The sequence below is a fragment of the Oreochromis aureus genome, linkage group 3, assembly GCF_013358895.1.
Source record: "Oreochromis aureus strain Israel breed Guangdong linkage group 3, ZZ_aureus, whole genome shotgun sequence".
Lineage (NCBI taxonomy): Eukaryota > Metazoa > Chordata > Actinopteri > Cichliformes > Cichlidae > Oreochromis > Oreochromis aureus.
The window spans coordinates 82190259-82202705 of record NC_052944.1 but is presented as its reverse complement, the minus strand read 5'-3'; positions in this window follow the sequence as shown (position 1 = coordinate 82202705).

Sequence of the window (12447 nt, the reverse complement as noted above, 5' to 3'; positions counted from 1 at the left end):
ATTCTCAGCCTGAACACTGTTGGAACATCAGACCTCCGCACACTTTGAACTCATTGTTATTCTGAACGTTTCTAGTTTCACTTTGATTCTATTATTTTCTTCTCTCTGTGGTGATCCTTTGGTTTTCTTTTTGTTTCACTTCCTGTTTTATTGTGAAATAATCTGTTCTCTAATTTGTCACTTTACTTCCTATCCCTGTCTCTCCACACAGATTTCTACCTTCCTGCAGTGACCCTGAAGTATCAGAGCTGACTGACTCTCTAAACACATTGATTACCTCATTTCAGATACATGGAAATCTGACCTGCATCTGAGTGTCCTGGACTTATGTATAAGACCAAAATCCAGACTTAGTTGTGAGCAGGTTTTACGTGTGTTGTGTTCTCACTGGAAAAATTACAACATTCAGAGCCCTAAAAGAAAGCTGCTGATAACTTTTACAACAGCTTCTGCATTTTATACTTTTAGCCACTGTGTTCAGTAGACTGTGTTTGTAGAGTCCACCGAGGAAGAGAAGACATTTTCCCCTTTATGGCTGTGATAGGACTGATATCAGTTAAACTGACCTCGTCTACTTCTCCAGGTTTTCTATTTGGCCACAAAACCCTAAAAATCTCATAAATCTGGTTTTTAACACAAACCTCTTTCTCCCCACTGAGCACAGTTGTCCCTGTATGCCAGACCTTCCCAAAGTGTGGGGCCCGCCATTGCAGGGGGGGCGCGGCATGAAAAGGGAAAAAAAAAATTAAAAATTAAAAAAAACAACAACACTAACAGGTCCATCCTCTGTGTGTCCTCGTGTCTGAGCTGCAGGTGAGAAACAGGTGTGAGGTGTCAGCTGTCAGGTAGGTGATGAGTGAAGAACAGAACAGAATCCATTTCCTCTTCAAACTGCTGTCAGACATTATCTACTGCACTCTGATCACATCACTCAGACCAGCTGCTTACTACAAAGTCTCATCAACAACATCTTTAGAAACAAACATCAACAACCAGGAAGCAGCTTCACCTCTGATCACACACACTCAACTCTACTCACTCACCTGGAGGATCAACAACACTCAGTGTTAGATGGCCAATTAGAGTCATACGTCCTCCCACATTGTGGACGACACGACACTTGTATGTTCCAGTGTCATTAATCGTCACATCCTTCAGAATCAAAGACACGTCTCCATCCTTCATCTGTCTGTCCTGCAGATCCACCCGGTTCTTAGAAGATGGATGCTGGTCATCTGGAACAAATTGCCCATCCCGATAAACAAACACATATTCATCTCCCAGGTCAGCTCTGCTCCACTTTACAACTATGATGTTGTTGTTTGGAGCTCGACATGTCAGAGTGACGTCCTGTCCAGACTCAGCTGTGATGATTTTCTGGTCTGAAAGAGGAAACAACACAGAGCAGAGAGGTTAAAGGTCAAAGTACAATTATGATCAGAATGACTGACTTTAAATATTTTGTTTATTTCCTTTGACATTTGAGTTTTTAGTCATGTTGGATTTAATGAACCTCTGAACATCCAGCAGGTCACCAGTGACCCACTGAGGGGGAATTTTAGCCTCATGCTAAACATGCAAAGTGTCAGAAACTACAAGATGTTAGCTTCCACAGAACAACAACATGTGCTGATAATAAGTGAACATAATGTGTGAGAGACAGCAGCCTCTCATTATAAGACACTGTGAGTCTCTGCATGCTGCCTTTATGGAGCTACAGCTGTTTGTATCCACTGAACAAAAAGCTTTGTAGCTGTATACTGACTCCTGACACTACAACACATCACACTGACACGCACATTACACTTCTTTGTCTCTGTCACAGCTGGATTACAGCCACAGATCTTAACTTTACACAGACTTCAAACAGCCTTGTGTGGCTTCACACATGGACACATTGAACCAATATCAAAACAGTTCTTTAGGAAGTATTAGTATGATGTAGACCAGACTGAAAGTCCTTTTCCCTTTTTTATTCAATAGCATTTTGGTTTCTAATAGTTAAATCTCACCTGCAGACACAAACGCGAAGACGCCAATAAACAGCAAAGTCAAGCAGAGTGACGCACATGGTCCAGCAGCCATTTCCACGTTTTCTAGCTCTGCTGATCCAACACTTAGTTTGTTCTAAATAGCTGAGTGTGTTGGTATTTTCCAAGAGTAACAGAATCTGAGTTTAAACTTGACTACGTGAGTTTGTGTGTTTGTCAGCTGCTCGTTCAATGTCATCCATTCAATGTCATGCAGTTACGTAGTGACGTGTTACGTACGATACGTAACACGTCACTACAAAAGAGGTGAAAAAAATCTAAAGCAGCTCTGAGTGTTTAACGGGTTCTGTTCTCGAATGATCTCCACAGAACAACACAAACATCTATCTCATCATCAGTCATCAGCTAGATACTAAAGACCATCATCAGCTGAAGGACTTCAACATGTGTCACTGTATAAAGTGTATATTGTTTTATGGAGGTGGCAGCATTTAGCTGTAGTGATCAGGGATTGTCCATAAATATAAACAGATGTACTGTGACATGTGGAACTTTTGAACTTCATTATGAACTCAATAACATCAAACGAATAACCTGATCAACATAAACCAGAAGGTCTCAGATCACTTACTGATGTCAGGAGTTCTGGAGATACCTCAGAGTTTCTTCTCCTCATCATGATGAATATAACAAGAACGGACTGATGTGTCAATGCTCTGAGCTGGAATCAGATGTAAATCAAAGCACTTCATGTAAAACAGAAGTAAGCAGAATAATCCTGATATATGTCCTGTTAGAAATCCTGGTCACAACCTCTCCGACTGTAACTCAGAGAAACCCAGCTGACACTGTCACCCTAACAGCTTCAACAGAGAGGAGGAGCTCAGCAGTTTCAGATTATTACCATAAAGGTCAGGACAGGATGGAGAGGAGGAGAGTTTACTCTGTGGAGGATTTTTTGACAGGACAGGCAGAGGCCTTGAGGATGCGGAGACTCACCCCTTCTGGCCCAGCAGACTTGCCTGAGTGGAGTCTTCTCATTGGACGTGGTTGTGAGTGAAAGTGATAGGTCGGGGAGGGATGTCAAGACTTTCACAGGAGGCAAAAGTGCAATGTGGAGAGGGAGGGAGAGACAGTGGTGAGGCTCCGGGTTTCAGACTGACTACAGGTGAGGCTGTAGGTGGGTGAGCATTCACTGCAGTCTCAAATATGCTGAAAAACACATTCAACTCGTTAGCTCTGTTTCTTAATGTCTGTAAGAAAAATCTCTTACAGACATTTCTGTTATAAGACATTTGTGTATGTGATACAGGTAAAAGTCAGCATGAAGACTTCCATGTGAACCTCACCCTAAAAAGATGTTCAGACCTAAACTGTCAGGATGTTTGATGTCATTGACTTTGACTCGACCATTTTTAATGGCACAGAGCCAGAGGCTGTGTGCTCTCTTTCTGTGAGCTCAAGTTAAAGGATTTGTTTGCTTTTATATTCAGTAAAAACCTGTAAGTCATTCATTTAGACATATGCCGAGGCATGTGAAGAAATAGCTTCATCACATGAATTATTTATTTTGTATTATTTATAACTTAATCTATTTTTAGTGTTCTTCTTAGATTATGCATTGCATTCTGCACTCAGAGGTAACATGTGCTAATAATAACAAGTGAATATAATATATGACAGAAAGCAGCACCTCTCATTATCAGACACTGAGTCTCTGCATGCTGCCTTTTCTGTAGCTGCAACTGTTTGTTGAACAGCTTTCACTGAGGTTCCACCCATCCTCTGAAATAAACATCACAGACAGGAAATCCCATCAGAGCCGTGCAGAGATGTTTGAAGGGGCGGGTGCTCAAAGTTAAAAAGGGCCACATAAAACCAGACTGAATAACAACAACACACATTCATCAAGAATTTAATATAGAATCACATCATCGTATATCACTGTCATCAGGTGGAGACAATTCCAGGAAGAAAATGTATCCTATGTTTACCTGATGGATACAATGTTGCTGTTGAGGGGTTTCTGCTGCTCCTGCTGCTGATAGTGCTGGAGGGCTGTGCTGATCTGAGACTGTAAAAAGTCCATAGGAGAGATGGTAGCTGAAAGAGTTATGAGATAATAATAAAATGTAAAGATCGGTGACAGCGCTTAAAACCAAAAGGGCAACAAAACTGTGGGAAAAGAACTGAAACTGGAATATTAATCAAATCAAATTAATCAAAACAGCAGAAGAGCAGTTACCTTTTAAAAAGTTGGTACTCAGAATACAGTTACTTTGTTGTTGTAGCTGTTTAGACTCAACTGTACACCGTGTTTGTGTTTTCCTAAGATACAATAAGTTCCGTTGGAGCAGCCTTTCAACGCCTCTCTCTGTCTCTCGCAAGCAAAGTTGACCCAGACAACAAAGTAAAGCTAGTTTTCAGCTACGAGCCCGACACGGAACCCAACGTATTAGCCAGAGGTCCCTTTACTACGGGTCGGAGCCGCTGACCTGTTTTATATACGCGCAGAATAGTTTTCTATATGAGATCGCTGCAAAAAGTGCAGCCTTACCTAATGTCCAACTACTGTTACTCATTTTGTCATGATCCTGGGCCATGTTGGCCCAGCATTCTTAGTTTTCATGTATTTTTGTATTTTGTTCTGTATTTAGGCCATGCTTCCTGGGTTGCTCTGTTAAGTTGTTCCTTATTTGATTTCCCCTTGTGACTTTTACCCCCTGTGTGCCCCTCTGTGTATCTGTGAGCTCTCGTTTCCCCTCCTTGTGTTTTATTCCATGTTTTCCCGTTATGTCCGTGCTCTCTCTCCTCCTGTCTGAACCTCTGTGTACTTCCTGTTTTACTTTGACAGTCTCTCGTCAGTATGCGTCATGTTGTGTTCACTCCCGCCCTGTCTCGTTATGATTATCTGTGTCAGGTGTGTTTCCCGTGTGCTCCCACTTCCCTCGTTAACCCTCTGTGTATTTATGTCTGCATCTCCCTCATGCTGTGTGTGATTCTCCCTGTGTTTCCTGGTGAACATTATATTTAGTTTTTCCCAGTTTAGTTTGGTGTTACTTGTGATCTGTTTTTCCAGCAATAAAGCTGTAATTTTTGAGTTTATTCCCCGTGTCCCCGTGAGTTTGTGTTTGGGTCCTCTCCTGCCTGCACGCAGCCGAATTATGACACATTTTATATTAAGATTTCTAGTTATTGGTATGGTGAGTAGCCTTCAGTTACAGTAATAAATCTATTGCTGTGTGAACTTTTCATGCCTAAAGATGAATAATAACACTTAAGAAAAAAATCCTGATTGAGATTGTCACAATTCATACACAAAAACTATAATTAAACCAACAAACTTTAACAAATTTCAAAAGATGAAAACAAAGAACAAATAGCTCCAACAACATGTATGAACATAACGCTAACTTTGAACAATTTTACCTGGATATGATTGTCTCTGATGAGTCTAAGGTACCAAACATTCCAACGACGATGACACCAGTTTTGTAGCTCCTCGAAATTAAAACAATACACAACCACACAGAGCGACATTTCTTGGTCCATTTTTCAGTTTTCACACTGTGTTGTTAGTGAGCAGAAAAAATGGAAGTAAGGGCAAACTTGAACAAAGGCTTGAAGGCCAATTTTACAGCCGGTCACTTCCATCCTACCCGGCCGTCATAGGATCCTTCGGAGCATCCTTCCCCTGAATTTGGACACAGCCAGTGTGTTACCTTACCTTGTTTCCATGTCATGCTTCCAAGTTTCTGAACTCATTCCAGGTTTTGACACCTATGTCTATGTCCATTTCCATCTTCCAGGGTTTTGTTATGTTTAGCTCAGCCAGTTTAGATTATCATTTAGTTCTGCCCTTTGCTTTGTATTTCTAAGTCTACGTTCAGTTAATATGAAGTTTTGTTATTTTGCATGTCCGCACTTGGGTCCACCTTCATCACTCCTTACAGTCTGCCTCAGCCAGACTGTGACCGACAGTACTGGTTGTCAGGATCCAATATTATCACGCATTTGAATAAAGGCCTCATCATACTGTATGTGGAATTGTATGACATGGGCAGGATCAGTTAAGTCCAATTAGGTTTGACAATGTCCTCTCTATGGCTTCACTCTCCTGCTCTCTGGGCTCTGACTCTCTCACTCCAGCCTCTTTCTCCTGACTTGCCCTTTGCTCTACATCCTCTCTAGGCTCTGCCTGTGACTCACTCTTCGCCTCTCTTCCTCCTTCCATCGCCTCATCTCATCTATCACTCTCCACTTTCTCTCCATCCGAGAAGCACAATTTCCTATTGCATTAATCTATCACTTAATTACTCACACTTAACAACTTTTTCACCTAATGTGTTGATGCTGCTCAATCATCCAGGTAAGTAAATCCTAAAAGGCTGATTCTGTTCATCTGGACGCAGAGTTTTCAGAGGGAGAAATATTTCGTCACTTCTTCAGCCCAGCTGACTCCAGGTTTCCCCAACCTTATAAACAGTACATTTGTGCAAATCGATGTGGAGATGCTGTGGTTTAGACTCAGCGTTCCCTGATTTGTTGTCCTCGTAGTTCTTCCACACACAGCGGTCACTAACCTCCAGTCAGGGATCTTGTCCTGTGTGAGAAAACTCCTCCCTACCTTACAGTTGTTACCAGGGATGTTTCATATTCATGCTGATGGCATCTTTAACAGACACCCTGTTATCATACACGTGAGGCCAAGCAGCCTCTGCTGACTGAAATTCTGTTTTGTAAACGTGCAGTAATTTACCTTCAACACTCACTTCAACTCTTTGTATCCCTCTTAATTAACCCTTCACACAGTGGAAATGATACTTGTATCCTTTTAATGAGTTTACCAACTCTATTATAAGCATACATTGCAATTAATGTTAAAAAAACTCAATTTAAAATTTAAATTTAAATTCTAACACAGCTTCATCACAGCTGTCAGATATTTTATTCACAGTCAGTCGGCTCCATTTCTGTTCTATTTCTGTTCATTGTTGTGTTTCTGGTTTTCTCCTGAAGTCCAGACTCAGTATTTTCAGCATTCAGCAGCCTGCTCACAATAAAAATGTTTAGTTGTGTTAAGCTGCAGCACTTAGATAAATCATCATGATGCATGTGCTTCCAGTGTTTATCAATGAAGGACAAGTTTTCTGTAAGCAGTCCAGACAGCAGCTGATAATCACTGATGTCACACCTACTGTTATAAATATTACTGTGTCAAACATCAACCTGATAAATGTTAATGTAACAGTGTTTATGTTGTATGACTCCACTTGCCACGTTAACCACAATGTGTTTGTGTATTGTGACGTTTATTGGCTCAGTGGCGCCCCCTTTTAGGCAGTGGAGAAATACCATTGGCATTGTTAAAACATGGATGAGCCTGAGGTGGGTTGGCTGTATCCCAATTCAGGGTCTGCACGCTTGAAATACGCGCACTACGCGTACTACGTACGGTGAGTACTGTAAGTACAAGAAGTGCAGAAGTGAGAGGCTTGTGAAATGGGATGGTCTAGGCTTCGTCGCGCTGTTCAGGTTGCCTAGCAACCATGATACTAACCGAGAGAAACGTTACATACAGCAGTGTGTGACAGAAATGAAGGAGAAAAAATGTTTTGTTGGTCATTCATTTTTTAATGACATCACTTTGATTAGTTGAGACCACAGGACTGCAAAACATGATAGTTGGGCTTCATTTCTGTACTGAACAGTCATTTCAAGATTAGTTAGTAAATAACAATTAGCTAATGTTGTTCATGAGACTAAAGTCATCTCACTGTGGTAATGTAAATACAATATTGCCAATATTATATGTATTGTCAGATTATTATGACACACACACACACACACACACACACAAGCTGTGATAACTGTTTCTGATATATGAAGAGTAGACTGATATATTAAATATTCCTTTATTGGGTGAGAAAATCAGACCATGTCATAACTGCTTTAAGTCATACAGAATAGATATCAGAGCCTTAAACAGGCTGACTTCTGCTAAATGGGTCAAACTGGGCAGAAAGTACACAAACACATAACATCCTTATAGAATATGATGTAACACTATAGATCAACTTACCTCAGAATATATAAAGCATATAAACAATTACAGCAATATGATGCAACAAACACAGCAGTACTACTAATCCAAAATACTCAAAGCTTCATAGAACTGAAACAAACATTTATTTTTAGCTCCATTCTGCTGCTGATACATACTTTAGGTTTCTGAATATTAAACTTGTTGCTGCCTTTCATAGTGTGTAACTTGAAGGCCCTGAGTACTTTCTCCCACACTGAAAACACTGGAATGATAACATTATTTGAACATTACCTAATAAGACTGATTAAGGACAGACAATTAGTTATGTTAAACTTTCCTAGCAGCCCTTCACAAACAGGGAACAGTCTGTCTATTCTCTCCATCTGTCAGCTGCTGCTGGCTCTTCCTCCTCCTCTTCCTCACACACTGCTGAGTTTGTCCTGGTGGATCATCAGGGGTGCAAAGCCTTTATTCTTACAAGCTGGATGACTTGTAAGAATGAATGATGCTGCGAAGCATGAAAATGCCATTGGGTCTGCAGTGGTGGTTTACAGGTATCAATTCTTTTCAAATGTATTTTTTTAGAAAAATCTAGAAAAATAAAAAGTGCATGCAAACCAGTAAACAAATTAAAAGAAACAAGTACTGTTGAGAAAGTATAATACAAACAAACAAAACATAATAATAAACAGCTAAAACAATAAATGAGAGCAGGTGAACAGATTCCACACAAAGACGTGAACACAAAGCGTGGACCCGATGCATCAGTGAGATGTCGTCTTTCTCACCCGACGGCACGAACACGGACACGCCATGGGGGCAGAAAGTCAACATCTCACTGATTCTGAGCTGCAGCTTTTGTTCCTCTCTGACTAAAAGAAAGCTTCATTTTTGCTGTTTAATACATTTGTTTTTTAATTATGCCAAATTGAAAAACGCTTAGCTTGTTGTTTTTCTGTGTTATATACTCAGTTACTTTGACACAGTTACTGAGTTAAAATTGAATTTAATCAAATCGATTATAGAAATCAGTGACGATACCCAGCCCTAGTGAGTAGCCTAAGCCCAACAGAAGTGGATGTAGCTGTGAGAAATGAGAAAAGATGAAAAGGTTGATAACACATTATATGCAGTAAATGCACTGCCCAAGTGTCCCCTCTCCCCACTGCCTGTCAATAAAGAACTTTGTGTTGACAAGATTGTTAGGTAATCATTTACAAATCTATAATATCTGCATGGACAGAGTTAACTGATGAGGTTGAAAAATTCAATACTTTTAAAAGTTTACTCTTCGGCCACCACGCTTCTGCAATCTGCTGTTTTATTTTTATTTTTTTCAAAAGAATTAGCCACAGTCAAAGCTGCGCTATGAATTCTGGGATATGTTGGGCCGCGAATGATACACCTGACTCATCCTTCAAGTCCGGGGAAATGAAGGGCGCATTTGGAATTGGGACCGCCTTCATCACGTCGCTGTGGTGTAATCAGCCTTCAAATGGGGTCTCAAAATTGTACCAAAAAACTCTGTACCTCCCTCCATCCAACCACACACTTCTTCACGTTTGCCATCAGCCCTGCCTGCCTCAGGAAATCCAGGACCGTAACCAACCACTGCACATTCTCCACCGAGGTATCACTATGAATGACGACATCATCCAGGTAGGAAACAGCATATGCAGTGTGAGGACGCAGCTATCACTACAGGAGGTGCTGAAAAATGGCCGGGGCTTCAAACAAGCCAAACGGAAATGTGACGAATTGGTACGAACCATACAGAGTGGAGAAGGCCGTTTTTGTCTTTGGACTCTGCAGACAAGGGAATCTGCCAATCAGCTGCGTTTCAAAGTGGTGCTCCATGAGAGTCGTGCATACGGGCAGGGGGGAGAACACATCTGCAAAGCGCGGTTGCAATGCAGGATCATCTGCTTTATTGGAATGTGTGAGATGTTAATCACAATGCATCTTAAACACTCGCCTCCTCTGATAAACCTCCACATGTACCACTGAAAACAGTTAAATTAGTTTGAATCTGAAATCATGGCTCAAACTACTTGTTGTGAGACCAATTCTTTATTTTTCACACCAAACTGTTTAATAAGACAAACGTTACACAGAGTTCATCAAATATAACTAACGCTTTAACATTATTAGGATTTCATAATACAAACTTCAAATCAACAGGAAAACAGCTGCAGAACATGTGGATCAAAATGAATTAGTTAAAAAACAACACGTGGACTTAAAGGATACAGTAAATACACTAAAGTGAAAGGAGGAGCCAAAATTTGAAGTTATTTGAATTAAGTAAAAGTCATCTGTGATCTTTAAAATGGTCCTGATGTGTGCTGCTGTTTTTACCTTTCAACATTTCTTTGCTGCCACTGTGAATAAGAATGTGGTCTTTGCCCAATTAAATAAAGGTTACACTGACTCACTGCTTCATCTTCTGGTACAAACTGGTATTATATGGAAGCACAGCCCAAAACCAGTTTAGCTTGAGTTTCTTTTTCCTGGACATAAAGTCACAGCAGGTGTTGTTTCAAAGATGGTGGACAGATTTAGTTCATTTTGGAAGTTTTAACAGCAACTGCTGTGAAAATGTTTGCAGTTTGGGGAGAAAAGGATTTAAGAGAAGATTTAATACAGCAAAAGATTAAATATGAATGAAGGATTGAAATTTAACTTAGGTAACACATAACATGAATACAACTACTAAACACTACTGTGTCCTAAGGGAACAAAGAATAAAATGTAACAGGGATAACATTTTAGAGAATTAAAATCCTTCAAAGGAAAAAACATAAACTTGATATGCATATCTATACATGCAGCTTCCTAAACGTAACAATCAGGATTATTCACTGCAGCTCCAGAAATCAGAGCTACCTCATCAGATCCAAGTGTGACATCAGCTGACACTCTTTACAGGAGATTCCATCTGAACTCTGTGGAGCCTGATCTCAAGGTTTTTAAGTCCGACCCTGAAACCAGAAGAGGATCTTTCTCTCTCTTCAGATTCATTGTGATCCAGTGATTTCAGTCCTGCATGATCAGGCTGATGTTTGCACAGAGCAGATAATGAAGTGAATGTTTTTGCACATTGGTAACAGTGAAACAGTTTATTTACAGCGTGGGATCATTTGTGTTCGGAGTATGAACTGAGATTCCTGAAGCTCTTGTCACACTGGTCACAGCTGAAGTTCACTTCCATGTGTGTACGTTCATGTTTGTTACGATGACCTGATTGTGAGAAGCTTTTGTCACAGTGTCTGCACTTGTATGGTGTCTCTCCTGTGTGGATTCCCTTATGCTTTTTCATTAAGCTCATGTCCAGTGGTGAAGGATGACCCACACTGGTCACAGATGTGCTTTTTGACCCCACTGTGGAAGAGTTCATGTATTTTTAATGTACTTGGTGTGTGGAAGTCTCTCCCACATTCTTTGCAGTAGTTCATTTTGTCTCCAGTGTGTCTACGTTGATGTGTTTTTAGGTCCTGTTGATGATTGAAGTTTTTCACAAAGGTCACAGAGAAACTCTTTCCCACCACCACAGTGACGACAGGGTTGAGAAATGGATCCATGTGCTTTGCTCCACTTCTAAACAAAGACAGGGTAAGTCAGGGAATTCCTTCAACATTTTTATCCTGAACGTCGCCTGAAGTAAAGAGCATCTCTGCCAACGTCCAATTACATTTTACTGTTTACATTATAACACTCAGCTTCCTGAGAGAAAATGAGTCTTCATTTTTCCAAACAGTTCATTCAGTATAACTCCATAAGTTTACTGATCAGACTTGTTCCAAACACTCAGGTTAAAAATACAAGATAAAAAACTAAATACATCCTCACAGTAACTGCACTTGTAGAGTTACTTTCAGGTGTGCAGGGTTCGTACGCTTTTTTCAGAGTCAAATTCAAGCACTTTTTAAGCACTTTCAAGTAGGGCTGCTCAATTAATCGAATTTTAATCGTGATTATCACTTTTGCCATAATCAAGCAGCCCTACTTTCAAGGTCCCTTTTTAAGCTTTTCCACTTTTCAACAGATGAGAACAGCACAGGGATAAACCTGCAGGTCTGACAGCAGGTGTGTCACTCAGCGTTTCCACTGCAACCTGCCTTTGGTGGCTTTTTTGCGGCAACTTTGACATTCACTAGTAGAACAATCATTTCTCCAGCCAGTTTGATAGCCAGCAAAATAATAATCAGAATTTTAAAAAAAATAGCATGTGTTATGATTCAGTGTTATGGATATTTTTTGTACTGTTTTTTTGGTCTGCCACACCAGAGGGTGGCATAGTTTGTGTCCTGTGTTATTGCTGCTATGTGAGTTCCAGGTGGAGGCTGACCATTGGTGGAGGACTGGGAGAGGCCGGCTATAAATGAGGACCTTCTCAACTGACACGCCCCG